The sequence below is a fragment of the Staurois parvus genome, unplaced genomic scaffold, assembly GCF_062004578.1.
Source record: "Staurois parvus isolate SC_StPar_1 unplaced genomic scaffold, SC_StPar_1.0 ptg000199l, whole genome shotgun sequence".
NCBI lineage: Eukaryota > Metazoa > Chordata > Amphibia > Anura > Ranidae > Staurois > Staurois parvus.
Window position 1 is genome coordinate 754165 of NW_028317995.1, and position 18530 is coordinate 772694.

At 40.6% G+C, this 18530-nt stretch overlaps 2 protein-coding genes across 3 annotated transcripts in view; one reads left to right on the plus strand and one right to left on the minus strand.

The window, feature by feature from the left end:
• Positions 1-18530, minus strand: part of THTPA (thiamine triphosphatase) — a 148252-nt gene that overhangs the window by 49617 nt on the left and 80105 nt on the right. The gene's annotated exons all lie outside the window — the stretch shown is intronic.
• The window catches only part of ZFHX2 (zinc finger homeobox 2), a 94121-nt gene continuing 79226 nt past the window's right edge, over positions 3636-18530 (plus strand). Inside the window, exon 1 of one of the 2 annotated variants that reach the window (XM_089678165.1) lies at positions 3636-3950. The gene's annotated coding sequence lies outside the window, so the exon portion shown is untranslated. The remainder of the gene's footprint in view (positions 3951-18530) is intronic. The other variant, XM_089678166.1, reaches the window with a different exon arrangement.

Sequence of the window (18530 nt, forward strand, 5' to 3'; positions counted from 1 at the left end):
CAAGAATTCAGCAGTCAGTTGCAAATTATATAGTTCAGGGGCTAGTAGTAAGTGACGCAGAAATCAGGGGTCAGTAGTACGTGGCGCAGAAATCAGCGGTTAAAATTGACACAGAGTTTAGGGGGTCGGTAGTAAGTCACACAAAGTTCAGGCATCATTAGAAAATGATGCAGGGTTCAGCGGTCATTAGTAAATGAACCAGAGTTCAAGGGTCAGTAGTGACACAGAGTGCAGAGGTCAGTATTAAGTGATTTATGTCTATGCCACAGTACAGCCAATCACAGCTTATCACTGTTTTCCCTTCGCCTGGACTTATGGTGGCTCCCTCTATATGCACCGCTGGCTCTCCAAGAAAGTGTTACAAAGTAACACTGCTGCAGCTGCAAGTGACAAGTTCAGCTGTAGCTCAGACACAGAAGGAGGAACCAAGCAGGCTTTCCTTACATTTTTTGTCGTGCAGTGTGTGAGAGCACAGTGGGCCGCATCTCCCTTGGGGCCCATGTGCCAAGCACTCATTTCACCCATAAAAGAAACACTACTGCTTCTCACTCATTCAGCTGTGAGTGTAATTTCAGCTTCAGCTGTTTAGCTCTGTTATCAGCAGAGCAGTTGGGATAGATCTCATGTCAAACCCTTGCTTTCAATCACTTTCCCCTCTTACTTTCTGCTCTGTGATAAAGCTAATAAGAGCAACCCAATACATGTTTTGATCACATGTAGAGCCATTATTAAGGCCCATCTAGTCCTTCCTCTTCCTCGCTACTTTTTGCTCTCTGCTTTAACAGGATAAATTCTATAGGCAGAGGAACTGAAGTGTTGTCCTTGTAGAAGCACCCGATCAGTGCCCTTGTTTAACACAGAACATGTTCTGGGACAGAGCAGATAGCTGAAGTACCAGGAATTACTGGACCAGTTGGAAGGAGACCACCATTGCTGGTGAAAGGTTAGTATTTGCTTGTTTTTATTACTTTTTTTTTCTTTAAATCCACTTAGTTTGGTTTTATATTCTATATTTTGAACATATTGTACTGTATTTACTTTAACTAAGCTCTATACAAGCCTTGTAAAAGCTGAAGGTTTTTTACTTTTATGTATTCTTTGCATGAAGGTAAAAAAACCTTCTGTGTGCTGCTCCCTCCACAGAGTCCCGCCCCCCCCCCCAGTACTCACCTGATCCCCCTCTCAATCCTGTGATGTGCACTGGAGCCTTAGATGTCCCAGGTCTCTTTCCCAGGTGCCTTTGGCAGCCACTGCTGTCAATCACAGCCAGTGAGGAGAGAGCGGGGGGCAAGGCCAAGCTGTGGCTCTATATCTCTTATGGACACATAGAGCAGGGCTCGGGAGCGAGCACACACCAGTGCCCCCACAGCAAGCGGCTTGCTATTGGGTACACTGGTCAAGGTGGAGGAGCCAGGAGCACCAGCGGGGGACCAGAGAAGAGGAGGATCAGGGCTGCTCTGTGCAAAACCACTGCACAGAGCAGGTAAAAAAAAACAACCTTTAATATTACTTTAAAATAACTTCTGGTGCCAGGGAACCACAACTAGAAATTGCTGTAACCACAGCTAAAATGTAAAGGTCAGTGTGAAAAATGTTCTTTACATGTGTGGTCACTTAAAGCTTAAAGATCATTGGTGTCAGTGGTTACTTATTGGAGAGGTAGAAGTTGCTCACTGCTAAAGGAACCCCTAGCAACCTCTGGAGGACCCCTAGGGTACAATGGAACCCTGGTTGAGAATCCTTTAATTATCCCCATTGCTAAGGGTTTCATTACATCCATACACATATAATATATGAATGCATTCATTATGTAAGTATGAATAATATCTGAAATCTTATTTTAGATCTTCTAGCACAGTATTTTTCAATCTTTTTTTAGTCAAGACATCCTTTAAAAGTATGCAAAATCTTGAGACACCCCAGGCTAAAATGTTAAAAACTAAACTGTTAATTATCAGTGGGAAATCTGAGCCTTTGCATGAGGCACACAATCTTATTGATGAAATCAACTTAATTTCATAAGCCCTCCAATCACACAAGAGCGCTACCTTTTGGCTCCAGCAATTTAGCAGAGGGTGGGAGGTAGAGGAGGTCTAGAGGAGTACTGAGGATGGCCCTGCATGCCATCAGCCCTGGATCATGAGTCATGTGTTGCCATGGTGTAGTTGAGCCATCCACCATCACCATAGCAATGATTGATGCTGTGTACCCTGGCCCTAGGGAGTCATTTGTTGTTACGGTGCTGGCAGCTGGCCAGGCTGCACCATAGCAACTCCTGATGCTGATCCAGGGCAAACTCCCAGGGGGCCCCAGAAATACTATGGTCTATAAGGATGTGCTCTGCGCATTATAAAGGCATGTAGGTGTGTCTTTTCTACTAGTACTCCTAGGTCTGTTGCTTTAGGCTGTATTCAATGCTCACTAAACATTAAACCTCTATCTCTTGTCCTAAATGTCTTGAAGTGACAATCTTTGTCCAGTCATGAGGGTTTGTGGCTGGATCCTCTGAGACAGTCAGATTTTGCAGTCACATATTCATTTATTCACTGGATTTTTCTATAAGTCAGATTTATTCTTTCTGATCTTTATTAGATATTTGTTTTTTTAAGCTGGCCAGAGTGCAAGGGTTGTTTTGTTTTCAGAACATTCGATTTCCTACTTTTTGACTGTGGTGACAAAGAAAATCGAAGGAGAATGACATTTTTTTTCTTGAACTAATGCAGTTCTGTGAATGTGTTTTTTTTTTTGTTTGGGAAAAATCATATTTATTGTAATGTGCATCCTGAAATAGAATAAAGAATTCACATTTTTAGCATTTTCATACATATTTTGCAAGACCATAATAGTATTACCAAATGCTCCAACAAACGTTTTGTTCCGAATTTCCGTACAAATGTTCAGATGAAATCCTACTGGTGTGTTTCCAGGTTTTATTGAGCCCACACCTGCAGGTTGGGCCTTGGCGGTCAAAAATGTGTAAACTCAATTGCTAATATTCCCGGTATCAATTTCTAAAATGACGTTACTATCGGCGCATTTTTTCATGCAGCATACTATGTGATGGCTGTCCACGGCTCACATTTGTAGCAGTACGGCAAATACGGTCCATTATTTATAGCTGCTAAGTAAGTACTAAATGTGTATTTTTTTTTTGTTGTATTTGTTCAATATGTCATTGATTACAGCTTAGTGGTGTAGACAGCAATGCTGGTTCAATAACTATTTCAGTGAGGTAGATTTGGCCATTCAGTAAGGACCGTGCGCTCCTAAGGGTCTAGTTTGAACGCCATACTGTAGGGAGAGAGTGCTTTTTTTGATTGGTTGTATCATTATGGAAATATCCCCCTCTCTTCCTGTGTCTGCATCATTCTTCAATGGGTTGCTGCTGGAAGCAGCTCAGCATCCTCTTTTTTTCTGCTTCTTCTTCTTCTTCATTCATTCTCCATGACATGGAGTGCAGAAGTGTCTGAGCATGGTTTGACACCTCTGCTGTCCTTTAAACTGTCCCTCCGCCTCCTCCCCCTTCATGTCCAGAGGTAGGAAGCAGCGTCTCTCACTGACTGCTTCTGTTTGCACCTGCTCAGTCTCCCAGCACTGTGTTGTGTGAGTGTGTGTGCGTATGTGTGTGTGTGTCTGTGCGTATTGATTATTCCATTGTGCTGGAGAGAGAGAGAGGAGCTGTCTGTGAATGGATCTGGGAGAGAGAGGGGGAGAGGGAGAGGTGTCTCGGAGACTGTAAATCAATAGGAAAAGCCCTGTCCACACAGAGAAAGTACCTCACACCACAAAGACATTGATTTATTTTTTCCTAGTCTTCATCTTCCTTCTGTAAAGGGGGGAGCAAGAAAGCCCGAGAGAGAGAGCGAGAAAGAGAGAGGGAGAGAGAGAGGGAGAGACCGCCTCCTCAGCATCCCTCAGACACAGCTTTATCCTCTCGCACCAGCTAAGCTGTAAGTAGCATTGATTTTACAATCTATTCCTGTTTTTTTTTCCTCTCTCTCTTTTCGTCTCTCTCTCTCTCTCTCCATCTCTCTCCCTCTTTCTCTCATTTTGTGGCTTGTGGGTCAGAAGGCAATTGATTGAGGGGAGTAGATGGATGTATAGAAATTGACATATATATAATTCCACCCTTTTACAGTTACATGGAGCATTGCCGCTATTTCTAATTACAAATATCTCCGTCTATGTGTATGTGTTCACGTATATACAGTATTTCCAGGTATTTATTTCTCTGTACATGCCCATACATTTCATTTGTGTGCCATAATGTTTTGCATTAAAACTAAATATTTTTTGTTTGCAGATACATGTAATCAGCTTGCTATTTACATTATATATTAATGCAAATAGGAAATGTTAACAGTATAAACAAACTATTCAATATGGATCTTTTTTTTCCCATATACTGGTCAATACATATGTAATATGTTAATGCATGAGATATCATACAGAAGGTAAGGGTCGTACACACACACACAAATGTATATATATATATATGTATATATATATATATATAAATATTATTCTATGGTGGTGGGTATTCATTAGTCACACACCTATCATAAATATATAGGGTACAAGCAGTGAACCATATAGGCACACAGCAAGACAGCTAACGGCTTCAGGTTCATTTAATATTACAGATATTTGTGGGTAAACCCAGGACAGGGAATGGGGGGGGGGGGGCAGAGCGAGAGACACTCCGATAGGGACCAGCAGCGGCCTGACAGTCCTTCACACCTGTCCTGTAGCGACTGTGACATCACAGCTGTTGTATGTCTGTGATTGACTGATACCCTCATCATAGGAGGAGGATAATAAGCACCTTTTTGATGGATCCACACAGGCAGCAAGGCAGGTGGACTCAGAAATAGGAAAGGGTTCCTACAAATGGTAACATATGTAGGAAATACAGAGATAAAATGATACAAAGGGGAGAGGAGGAGCTCTCGTTTAGGATTAGAATTATGCAATGAAGAGAAAACGGCTTGATAAAAGAGACTAGTAGATTGAGTGGAAGCACACTGCACAGACAATGCACATGCAGGAGATGATCTATCTGGCATATATATATAAGGCGAAGGGGGTATAACGAATGGTCTGTACATTCAGGAAATAAAAAATGACTATCTGGTTTGAGGGATAATCACCTATATACAAAGTCAGGTTCATAGATGGAGGCTTGAATAGCGGGAAGGTTAAGATATAATTAGGGAATTGAGGGCTTCCATGTAATCAGAGAGAAAAGGTGTACATATATATGAAAAATCAGAGAACAGCAGGTTTGGATTCTGAAACAGGTTTAGCTATTAGAAAAGCAGTGTGTTATTTTAATATTCTGGGTAGCCTAGAAATTGGTTTCTGGGGGATGGGAAACGCACATAAAGGCACACGTATGGTAGACAGCTAGCTGGGAAGATTCATAGGTACGCAGAGGCACATTGTAATGGTTCATGTATACATGGAAATATAGCACAAGCTGCAGAGGCCTAAGATGTACAAGAGATACCATGTCAGTTATCAATAGGCACAGGGGATTGTGTAGCTAGGCCCATGCACTACATAGTTGTTTGCAAATTAAAATTGTCCATACATTTTGCAATCTGGTTGCACAGTCTCTTTACCAATTCCTTTGTGTATTGCTGGGGACAGACAGGAAGACAGAGGGCTGAATGAAAAAAAAAATTTACAGATCGCCATACTAACACATCTGATGTTAGCTCGGCAATCTCCCCGCTGAGCTAGTGTGTCCTCTCGCCAGGACACACTAATCAGCACTGACAGCCATTGGCTGCCAGCGCTCATGGATGCCAATCGAATGTGGGTTTTCCAGCATGTTCCTTCAACAGAAGCCGGTAGGGAGACCACCTTCTGCCAGACGAGGGGCTGTACATACAAGGAGAAAGTCTGCCGGATTTCGGCCCATATGTACCCATCTTAGTAGCCTACCAAAACACCCAGTTCAAATATTACCCAAAAAGAGAGGACTTTGCGCTACATAGGTGTTGTTAGATCCAAAGGAGATTGTAAAACCAGATTGTTATGTGTTCGATCAGCTTAAGAGTTCATTCACACCAACCAACACTAAAACACTTGCACGCTCATATAGATTGGGGTTGATTTACTAAAAGCAAATAGACTGTGTAATTTGCAGGTGCAGTTGCATTCATTTGTCTTAGTAAATATAATGTGGTAAGGCTTCACTTAATAAAGAATACCCAATCAGGTGCAAGGAAAAAAAAAAAAAGCTCTGTGGAAAATTAGTGCACCTATACTTGCAAAGTGCAGTCTATTTGCCTGTAGTAAATCCACCCCATTGTGTGTGTGTGGGGGGGGGGGGATGCAATACTTTTTAACAACACATTGCAGTGTTTTCTTTTTTATTTAACTGTATTGAAGTTTCACAAAAAGACACTTTATCCAACTTTATGCACCGAAGCGCATTGCAATGCATCATGGTGCAGTGACATGTGGTTAGGTGTGTTGAGTAAAAATGCAGGATGTCTATTTTTATGCAATGCAATCCACCTTGATGCACCATTATGATGTGAAAAAGGCACATAGAAAACAATTATTTTCTATGTGCCCTTGAGTTGAGCCTGCTTTGATCTATGCGGATCAACGCAGCTTAATGAACATGGTGTGAATGAGCCTTAAAGGAGATTGTAATGAGATTGTCCCACATTGTAACATTAACAATTATACAGGCTAGCTTTAGAGGTTTCACATGTACACAGATGTTTTGCCTTACTTCTGCAGGTTTAGTTCAGAAATACAGACTGTTTTTACTATAGAGGTTTAGATAAACACACTGGTGATTGGGTATGGATCTTCAGATATACACAAAGGGACAAGGTTAGAGTGGCTCAGATGGATGTAGACACTGGGTTAATTAAAGGATGCTTGTATGTGTTCTGGGATCGGCATATATACACAGGGCTAGTTATGGAGATGTATACAGGCACACAAATGGATATGTGTAGACATGCTTACAGAGATTTATGAGAATTCAGATATAAGCAGAGAAATGGGTTTAGTTATTGGGGGAATTCAGATATATACAAATACACAACACATGACATGGAGTTCCAGATGTACAAAAAGGGTTGGATGTTTGGTTTTGGAGGTTTAGGTGTACACGGGGACGGCAGGATAGGGGGGTTTAAATGGGAATTATATGTATGCAAGAACAAGGTTGGATGTGAAGCTTCCAGTGTACACAGGAACACAGAGAAAACTAAGATCTACACACCTAATGCTGGGTATAAACGTTCATTTGCTATTGTTTTTTGACAGGGGGACTTGTGGGGGGGGGGGGTACACTCCCCCCCCCCCTTCCCCAACCCACCACCAGAAAACACTGATCAGCTGATCGAATGCTGGTTTTCTTGCAAGACCCTTCAAAATAATCCAGTTGTTAGACTACCTTCTGTTGAACAGACAGCGGTACACATGCTGAACCGGCCGACTTTCAGTACCGGGTTTTACAGAATTCTAACTACCTAAGCTGTATAAATATGATGGCCCAGAATGATTACTGGACATTTCATACACTGTCACAAATATAGATGGAAAACCAGCAGAAGGTTCTGAATGTCTATAAGTAAGTATTGGAACGGTTTCTTTCTATAAATAGTAGTGAAAGATGATTCAATAATAATAATAATAGTTCGGAACTGAACATAAGGATAGTCAATTCAATTTTGTTTTGAGCTGAGAGGTAATTTTTGCCTCATACCTTGAGGTTATTGGCAAAATATATGGACCATTCTTCATTTACATATATTGTTTTGAGTATATTAAAACTGAAGCTTGCCCAAATGTACGCAGATGTCGGTTGCAATGTACACAGGAAAATCTGCAAAGGTCTAGAGATATACTGAAGTAGGAAATCAGAGGGGATGGGTGTGTACTGGCAATGATACTGGGAAAATATATACAGACAGATTTCTCTAGTTCAGGCTCTATGGATAGAGGGTCTTGCTTGCCGGCTTCGTATTCAGACACCTGTGACACTCATGGCTTTCTGAACATCTGAACAGTGACTCCATTTGATAGGATGCAGTCACTGTTCTGCTGATAATTTTTTACCTGGGTCAGTCAATTTTTTAAATCGGCTTTTGTTGAGTCATTAGGGCCACCAACAGCTTGGATTTCAGCAGATTGAGCAGGAATCAGATGAAAATTGAGCCACCTTTAGGTTCATAGGCGAAAAAGAACTACTAAGAAAATGCAAACACCTAGAAACAAAAGGAGTTTATGGTATACACAGTGAAAGATGGATACTGAGGGGCATTTAATATATAGAAGGCAGAGAGATATTAAAGGAGGTTTAGGCAGCAGTCATACAGATGGAGGTTCTGATGTTTACAGAAAGAAGGATGCTATGGTGTTCCATGTGTACAGAACAAGGAAATGAAAGTTCACCAGAATGATGGAGATATGGTAATTACTTCTCACATATAAAGAATAAGGGACATTGACTGACATTCAAATAACTTGTCAAAGAAGAGAAATGTCAGTTATAAGGAGCTATAGGAATAATGAAGAAGTTGACGTTATAGATGATCTCTGAAGGAAAAAAAAAAACATATACACAGGATCCCAAACTTTAACCCTGGAGATAATTTTAAAGTACACAGCATGAAAGGTCATCATGAACTTAAAACTGATATGTTTAATTGGCTTCAGTGTGTAAACCCCCCAGCAATCTTGTATACCTCTTAAAGATCCAAAGACAAGGCACAGCAGTTGTGTCTGCGCACTCTCCCACAAGGCCATAACGAAGTTGTCACTCTCAATCATTGTTTATTTTGTATCACAGAGAATCTAGGGGGGGGGGGGGCAGGACACTGTTATTTGGCTGTAGCAGCAGGTCAGAATTAGGAATTTTGTCCTTTTAGTGCTTTCTTTACAATAGTTCAATACACTGGTGCTCAAAACCAGTGTTTGGTCAAGCTGACCTTTAACAACACTTGTAGTAGATACTGATATATAAAAATGTGATATTAAATTATTTAAATGCTGATCATTATACTCTGAAATAAACAGGCTTCATGATATATCTATAATAGGGAGTAACATTTTTACAAATTCAGAGGGTTTTCCTGTTTTACACATGTTCAGGGTGAAAAAAAAAAAAATACTGTCAGAATTTGGGCAGATTAGGTGTTTATTAATCTGTGAAACAACCAAATTCTTACTGTGAAACAGGATATCACGAACGCAAACCATAATTTTTTTTGAACATTTCTTAAAAGATAGATCTTGCTCTTAGCAGCAGTGTCGTTGTGACACATGGAATAAAGTCAGTCCCCAAGTCCCCTTACTCTTATGATTAATTTCAAAAGGTCAAGCCTAGCAATAAATGCTAATAGGCTAGACTTGAAAGTGACAGTTTTACTGTTTATACCATGCACGTTTTCAGACTGACCCACAAGAGCAGGCTCAATCCCTTTTAAGCTGCCCGTACAAAAATCTAAGAGGTGAAAATAATAGTTTCTTCACATTTTCGTCTATTCAGGGAGCTAACGTTGTACATTGAATAGCGCAGGAGGAAAAACTATACACAGTGGCAGGGTACTGCCGATGACTCAGATGCAACAGGGGCTTTTACCTTATAGCATCTTATACAAAAATTTGTGAAATTACATTCAAATATCTATCTATCTATCTATCTATCTATCTATCTATCTATCTATCTATCTATCTTTATATATATATATATATATATATATATATATATACACACACACACACGCAGGGGTTAGATAAGAAAAATGGAAACACTACATGAATTGCAGATAAACACAGAGATTAAGCTCTGCGGTCCCTTTTGCAGCAGTTGTTTTCTTATTCTGGGTCACAATCCTGCGCATTTTCCTTTTGTCTCTTTCAGTCAGTTGACCATGTCAACCGCTCTTATGCTTATCAGATGACGTTCTCCCAGAAACTGTATATACCGTCATAACCTTTGATACCATACCTTGCGACACGGCAAATAAATTGGCAACTTCAGTCACAGAGGCACCAGCTAAGCGGGCAAAAACAATTTGCCCTCTTTGAAGCTCTGTAGGCTCTGACATGACGCCGTATTACTAGCAGCGCACACAGTGAATGAAGTGAGGCTTCCCACCTGTTAGCTAGGTGTCTCATCGCACAGCGGAAGGAAAAGAATGCTACATCACTTCTGCTTTCAATGCAAAACATGTTGTCAATTTCACACCTGCAAATCATGTAGTCTTTCCATTTTTTTTATCTAACCTCTATATATATATTACTCAAAGAATTATATATACAGTATATGTCATGATCGGACTAATATCTATATTTAAATTTAATTTTACATATATTTGAATCTGTATAAGCTGCTGCTATACAGTAAATATCTCTCTTACATATAACCTATCATCAGTTACTTGGGGAGTTTGGGATGTAAACAAAAGGTACAAAATACTGGAGCTGACCTGACACATCTTTGATCTATGAGGATTACTGATCACTTCTGTTGCAGCTGCAGTTTCTGCTCCCAACTCAAACACCCCTTCGGGATGAGGTTATTCTGAGAGCTCCAATATAAATGTTCCAGTGTGCTGAAAGCGCGAACCAGTAGATTAGTGAGAGATGAGTAGCAGAAGCAATCTGATTTTTGCTGGAGATGTGACTATGTGCCTCACTGACAATAATTGGGTGGGTTAGGGATACAGAGTGACCAGAAGCAAGTGCTAAATTGGTGTCCGAGTTTTTCCAAAGTGCTCTTAAAAATCTTTACAACCTTTTATTCCATCACTCACTACAATATACTGCATTATGAATCCAAAGCAAAAGCTTGCATGATATTCACCTTTTATATAAATGTTTTGTTGATGGGCAGATAATGCTTTGTCTGATACTGGCGAGCAATGCAACTGATTCAAGAAACTCAATCAGCATTAACTATTTTTAATCCTTATGGTACTAGCTTTTCTTCAGTTGCTTCCTGGTTTCTGGCCTAGGCCAAAATAATGTCATTCATCCCAGGAGTCTTCATGGACATTTTTTTTCCTTTCATTTGGAGGAGGGGGGGATGGGTTTTCTCAGCTAAGCACACCCTCATGCCTGCATGCTTGAGCTAAGGGCAGATGGATTAAAGGAAGTAAATCCTGCCCTTTCTCAAGGTGACTATGGCTAGAAATACTAGGGGGGTGTTTTTAAAGTTGATTTGTCAACAAAGTAAAGCATGGATGAATGGGTGAATTTGCTGTGAAAATTAATATTAAATTAATTAAAGGAGAAATTTGGGGTTGTTAAAAAACAATGTCCATACTCAGTATGATGCTGCAGCTGTCCCCCATCAGCTCTAAGCCCAAGAACTGAGCGGTCACATGACCACTGATCACACAAATCTCTTAGCAGAGAGCAGTGACTGCCAGTCATTGCTCTCCACTCTGCCCCTCCAGCGCTCTCTGGAGTGCCAGGCTGGGGAGGGGGTGGGAGCGGATGTCAGCCGCACACCGAGAGGCTACACCAGCTGCCGATCAGGTATCTGGGTGGATCCCAACAATATGATCAGGATCCTTCCAGATCTTTTAAGTAATGTTTGCAGTTTGTGGTGCTCAGATACAGTTGAGCTTTGCTTGGTGAAGAGTTGTTTAGTCACTCTTCCCATTTAATAATAGATAATGGTACCCAACATTTGTATAATAGTTGAAAGTCACAGTTCTCTCACTACCCTGTCTTAAAAAGAGATCCACCTTTGTACAAATATATATATATATATATATATATATATATATATGGCAAGCATAGGGACGATCTAATATGCTTAGCCAGCAACTGCAGGAGAATCCCATATACCCTTGGATTCAGTAATAATAAGCATTTGTAACCTGTAATAACACCTACCATTCTGTCCATACCATCACCTTAAAATCAAATACATTGGAAGGAAGCCCTAACATGTCTGTCTTTGATTATAAAAAAAAAAAAAAAAAAAAAAAAGAGCTGCTTTGAGATTCCGTCTTACAAGTCACATGATCAAATGCCTAGATATTTGATTGTGTTATCTCTGAGGAGGTTTGGAGTTCAGAAGAGCTGATCTTCCAGCAGAAATTACATGACCATACCTCTTGGGATCCCATATGAGTTAATTTTCCAAGATTGTCAAGTATTCAAGGATTCTTTTTGTATGTTGGATTTCTAGGCATTAGGGGTGTTATCACACTTTAAATCTGCTTAATTTGACCCTACACAAACACTAGCACTTTGCAAATGGCAGTATTTATCTTTAGCAGTTAGTTAATTTTTTTTGCTAAGAATTAGCAAAATATGTTGAGCCTTTGATGTGACTGTATCTAATGGATATGTCAGCTCACACTTAACGTGTTCATTAATTCATTAATCATTATGGCTGGCCATTGACAGGGCAATTTTTGAGAAGACTGACTAACATTATTTGAATGCTCAGCATATATTATTTGTAGAAAGGGAGCAATTGACAATGATGCTTTTTGTTATACTTTTATGTAACTGGTACAGTCTTAGGATAATAAGTCATTATCTACAATTGTTTGAGCTTTGATCAGTAGTAGAGTATAGACTGTAACTGCCTTGTGTGCTAACTTATAATTTGGACTGATAACACAGTCCACTTACTTTCTCAAAACAATCGTCTGCCAAAAATGATGTTCCATTAAGTTGGAAAACCACATGATATGTATCTCCAAATGTATTTATCATCATCAAGAGACTGCGTGTCTAGAACGTTGCACTGTCTCTTCTTTGAATAATCAAGGTGTATTCATCTAAGTTTGATCAACCTTCCCAAAATCGGCACATCTATCAATAGCCTTGCAGTGAATGTTCTTGTATTAAGTAATGACTCTATTAACAATTAGAGATTTCTCTCTGTGAATTTTCCTAAACTAGCAGATTGGAGACAAAATTCTATTGAATCCCTAGGACAACGCTGATTGAATTGCTGTTACACAGACACAGATTGATTAGGTGAGAGGGGCAGAGGGATACGGAGAAAAGGATAGTTATACAGCGGAGTAATTAAATGTTCATATTTAGTCCAAGCAAGGAAAACAGACAATGTTTAAAATTCAACTGACCAAACACCACTCATACAATGCAGCAGTTCAATAATGCAGCATGTGTATTGATAAAATGGCAGTAATGCCAATAACAATATTCTTAAAATCAATGGTACCATAATCCAGCATGGATTTGGGATCCTATGCTGACCTCATTATCGAGCCCATGATGGCTAGTCATTCTGAGAGCAGAACAGCTGGATTCCATCCAGTTTGGCCACCCATGTGTGAACAAAGATCCTATCGCTTAGTTGTGTGATGTTACTGGAGCATGAATGGTGACAGCTTAAAATGTAAAACTTGTTCAGAATTAACCAACAAAATATTTACCCTTTGATTTGATCAATGTAACGAGCATGCTATACATATGCATTCACAGTTTTTAACTTGTTTTAGGGTTAATGGCAAGATACATCCTGATGAAAGTTATCAGTATGCTTTTCATGGTTCTAAATATTGCATAAAGATGAACTCCAGGGAAACACACTTTTGCAGTACACATGTGGGAGCTGTTTTACCAAAGGATATTTATATCTTCTCCATTAGTCCAGTAATTTACACAGCCTAGGCAAACAGCACAGCGGAACTGGCCATAGATGACTTTTGATCAGCCACTGTCTGATCGAAAAAAAAACCAAAGAGATTCCTCTAGCCACACAAGTGATGTGGATGGTGGAGTCCTTGCCGTTGTGTCACTGTATTCTGACAACAGGACCCCTCCGCTGTCAGAATACACTGATCAGTGGCTGCAGCCGCCGATCCACAAAAGTTTCCCAACATTCCCATTTGACAGAAGTCAATTGGGAACAGCCATACATGGATTGAAATTCAGCCTGTCCCTGCTGAACCTGTCGAATTTCATTCCATTTATGGCAGAAACAATTGAGTACTGTCCGTGATATTTGCACTAAGAAGGGAACACACCCTGAAAGCTTGTCCTGAAAAATGTTAGTTCAAATAAAATAAGTATCACGGAAAGTACTCAACTGTTTCTGTCGCAAGTGCGCTGATATGGCTACAATCACCTCAAGCAAGGTGGAAGAATCCATTTAGGGTCAGCTTTATTTTTCTCTACTGCAATTAAGCAACGCTGCTCGGTTCACCTCCCTGCCCTTAGCCTGTGACAAGACAGTGAAGGGACAGCAGTGTACAGGTGACCTCAACCCTCTGCTCTTTTTCCCCCTGTCAGCATATTTCTTGACAGCACACATGCTTACAGGACAACTAATAGTCCTAAGTAATGCCCTCTCCCACTTTGCAAGTTGCTTGCAGTTTGTAAAAAATAGTAGATTTTCTTTCCAAATATATAACTGCATTTCTTGGTATTTCTTTCTATCTGCCTGAAGCTTAGCCCTAAAGGTGAGTTTGTTACATAGCTAACGTCAAATGACTTTAGTAAATTTAAATAAGCCTACATATAAAATATATGGTGCAGGAGGTTAACTGATTATATATATACATATGCTTCCATATCCATAGAAAAGGAGAACTGCAAAAGGAAATTTTGCTGCTAAGAAATTGAAAATAGCTTAAAGTGGTTGTAAACCTCAGATCTGAAATACGAACAAAGCATATCCTTCTATAGTGTGTGATTGTCTCATTCTAGAACACTATGTGTCATTTCTGTCTGCTGCTTCTTTCCTTTGCTATCAGCAAGACTCACTTCTGATGATTTCTCCTGACACCAAGAGAAAAATGGTGGCAGAGGAAGACCTCCAGCAGATTGACAGCTTCAGCTCTGTTCCTGTGAGCTGTGTTGAGGAGGGTGTGTCCCTCCCCTCCAATCAGCTCTCAGAGCTCTCCTCACTAAGTGTATTTTCAGGTCCCCACCCCCTGCTTTTCAAAGCTGAGACATCCTGTGTAGATTCTACACTTTAAATGGATGTAGGGGAAAGACAGCTTCAGATAGACAGGTACAGCTTATGTAAGAGGATTTATTTCATCTCTATGTATCATCTAGGGCCAGTCACTTCACTGGGTATATGTAAGGGGTTTCCACTTTAAATCACTATAAAGAGAATCTGCGTTGAAGCAAAATATTTTTGTGAAGAAGTCTCACATACTAGTCATAGGGCAGTGAAGGCAAACGTACTTACTGAATCTATAGCCTGAAACTAGTCTGTGGGCTTTTTCATAATTTCTGTGATTGAACACGCATCCCATCAGTATCACTTGTGTTTTAACACATTTTGCAGTGCATTTTCAGATGCATTGCAGTGCAGTTTTGAAAGTCTCCATTCAACAGACTTGATGAGGTAAGTGAAATGTATTGTTTTGAATGGATTTTTAAATGGTCATGAAAGTTGCCTGCATTGCAAGAAGCAGAAACTGAATGTAAATGTATCTAATGTATGTAAGTTGGCCATGCCCTATGGACTGAACGATAGAAATCACTCGTTTCTCCCATTCACACTAAAGAGAGCGGATGGACACATCGGCAATGCCAGCTATTGTATTCAGACAGCTGGCACCCAAAACTTTCAGAATATCCTAACAGTGCCTGCTTCTGATTGGATGCAGGTGATATTCAGTCAAGAATTTTTCCATCTGGCTTCTTCAACAAATGTCAGTTAAAAAGTTGGCTTTAGTCAAGCCAGGTGATGCTAACAGGGCCAGCCACTGAATTAATTTTGGCAAATTCAGTAGGAATCTAACTAAATTTGTTTCATGTATGGCCAGCTTAGGCCCGTAGACACATACATTAAAGAATGATCTCTTTCATCAGAACCTTTTTGCACAGTTGCTTTATGACAAAGGGGGCTAATAATTTGAAAAAAAGCAGGGAAAAAAAAGGGGAGTTGTTGACTACACTGACCAGATTTCTTGTTTCATTTTCCCAGTGAATGGAAGATTATTATTATTATACAAAATTTATATAGCGCCAACAGTTTGTACAGCGCTTTACAATGTAAAAGGCAAACAGTACAGTTACAATACAAGTCAATGTAGGAGGAATCAGAGGGCCCTGCTTGTTAGAGCTTAGAATCTAAAAGGGGAGAGTCAAGTGATACAAAAGGTAATAACAGAGGGGGGTGATCTGATGGATAAAATAAAAGTACAGTTGTTAAGTGGAGGCAGGATAAGCTTCTCTGAAGAGAAAATGTTCAGGGATCGTCTAAAAGTGGACAGAGTAAGATAGTTGGACAGATTGGGGTAGGGTATTCCATAGGATGGGAGAGGCTCAGGAGAAGTTCTGGAGGCGAGCATGGGAGGAGGTGACAAGGGAACTAGAGAGCAGGAAGGAAGACTTGGGGGGAACGAAGAGAGAGATTTGGTTTGTATTTTGAGACTTGGTTAGTGATGTAGCTGTGTGTCGAGTTGTGGATGGCTTTTTAAGTTGTTATTAGTATTTGAAATTTATTTTGTTAAGTGGCAGCCAATGCAGGGATTGGCAGAGAGGGGTGGCAGACACTGAACGGTTGGTAAGGTGGATGAGTATGGCAGCAGCATTCATGATGGACTGGAGGGAGGATAGCCTATGTAAAGGTAATGAGGTGGGAGTTGCAGTAGTGCAGATGGGAGATAACCTGGGAGTGAGTTAGGAGCATTGTGATGTCATTGGTTAGGAAGGGGTGTATTTTGAAGATGTTGCAGATGTTGAGACAGCAAGCTTTGAGAAGTGATTGGATAAGGGGACAAAAGGAGAGTTCAGAGTCCAGGTTTACACCTACAGTTGTGGCCAAAATTATTCAACCCCCACTGAAATTGAGTGTTTTGGCCAGTTTGACATTGCTTTTGATCATTCAGTCATCTTGCTTACATTTACATTAAAGAGGCACTTGTAGGTCAGACAAATATAACATAACAGTTATAATGAAATAACCACAAATGTCTTTTCTGTGCTCACAGCATTATCAGTTTTATTCAACCCCCAAGTGACATTCAATCTTAGTACTTAGTACAGCATCCTTTTACAGTTATAACAGCTTTTAAACGTGAAGCATAGCTTGACACAAGTGTCTTGCAGCGATCTACGGGTATCTTCGCCCATTCTTCATGGGCAAAGGCCTCCAGTTCAGTCACATTCTTAGGCTTGCGCACTGCAACTGCTTTCTTTAAGTCCCACCAGAGGTTCTCAATCGGATTTAAGTCTGGTGACTGCGATGGCCACTCCAAAATGTTCCAGCCTTTCCTCTGCAACCATGCTCTAGTGGACTTGGAGGTATGCTTGGGATCATTGTCCTGTTGAAAGGTCCAACGTCTCCCAAGCCTCAGGTGTGTGACGGACTGCATCACGTTTCCATCCAATATCTCCTGGTACTGAAGAGAATTCATGGTACCTTGCACACGCTGAAGCTTCCCTGTACCTGCAGAAGCAAAACAGCCCCAAAGCATGATTGACCCTCCACCATGCTTCACAGTAGGCAAGGTGTTCTTTTCATCATAGGCCTTGTTCTTCCTCCTCCAAACATAGCGTTGATCCATGGGCCCAAACAGTTCTAATTTTGTTTCATCAGTCCACAGAACACTATCCCACAACTTTTGTGGTTTGTCCACATGGCTTTTGGCATACTGCAGTCGACTCTTCTTATTCTTTGGAGACAGCAAGGGGGTACGCCTGGGAGTTCTGGCACGGAGGCCTTCATTACGCAGTGTGCGTCTTATTGTCTGGGCTGAAACTTCTGTACCCACATCTGACAAATCTTTTCTCAGTTCCTCAGCAGTCACACGGGGACTTCTCTCCACTCTACGCTTCAGGTAGCGCACAGCAGTCGAAGTCAGCATCTTCTTTCTGCCACGACCAGGTAGCGTTTCAACAGTGCCCTTTGCCTTGAATTTGCGAATGATGCTTCCTAAGGTGTCTCTTGGTATGTTTAACATCTTTGCAATCTTCTTATAGCCATTGCCCTTCCTGTGAAGAGAAATCACCTCTTCTCTTGTCTTCCTGGACCATTCTCTTGCCTTCACCATGTTTGTAACCACACCAGTAAATGTCTAGAAGGAGCTGAGTATCACAGTCATTTTAAAGCTGCCTAATTGGTGCTTATTATGCTTGATTGCTGCTCGGTGACATCCACAGGTGTTTTCAATACCTGATGGAAAGCACCTGTATGAACCTCTGTTCTTCAGAGTGGTAGTCTTTAAGGGGTTGAATAATTGTGGCAATGAAGAAACCACATAAGAACCATTTACTACTGTATTACATAAACAATTGATGTCATTTTAGTTGCATTTGGGTAGTTACAACGTCCTTGTAGGATTTGATTCTGAATACAATTCCAAATGTACACTATAGTCCCTAAACCCCTTTACAGCATTGGGGGTTGAATAATTTTGGCCACAACTGTAGCAGCCTTGTATGCAGGAACGGGTTGATGGTTGTACCAAGGTGAAATATAGCTAGGCATTATGAGCAACTTCACCTTTATATATATGAATAGAGACCTAATAGCATGCTTGTAAGGGAAACCCATTTCTATGTGTTATATAGTCCAGCTATCACTTGCAGCCAAA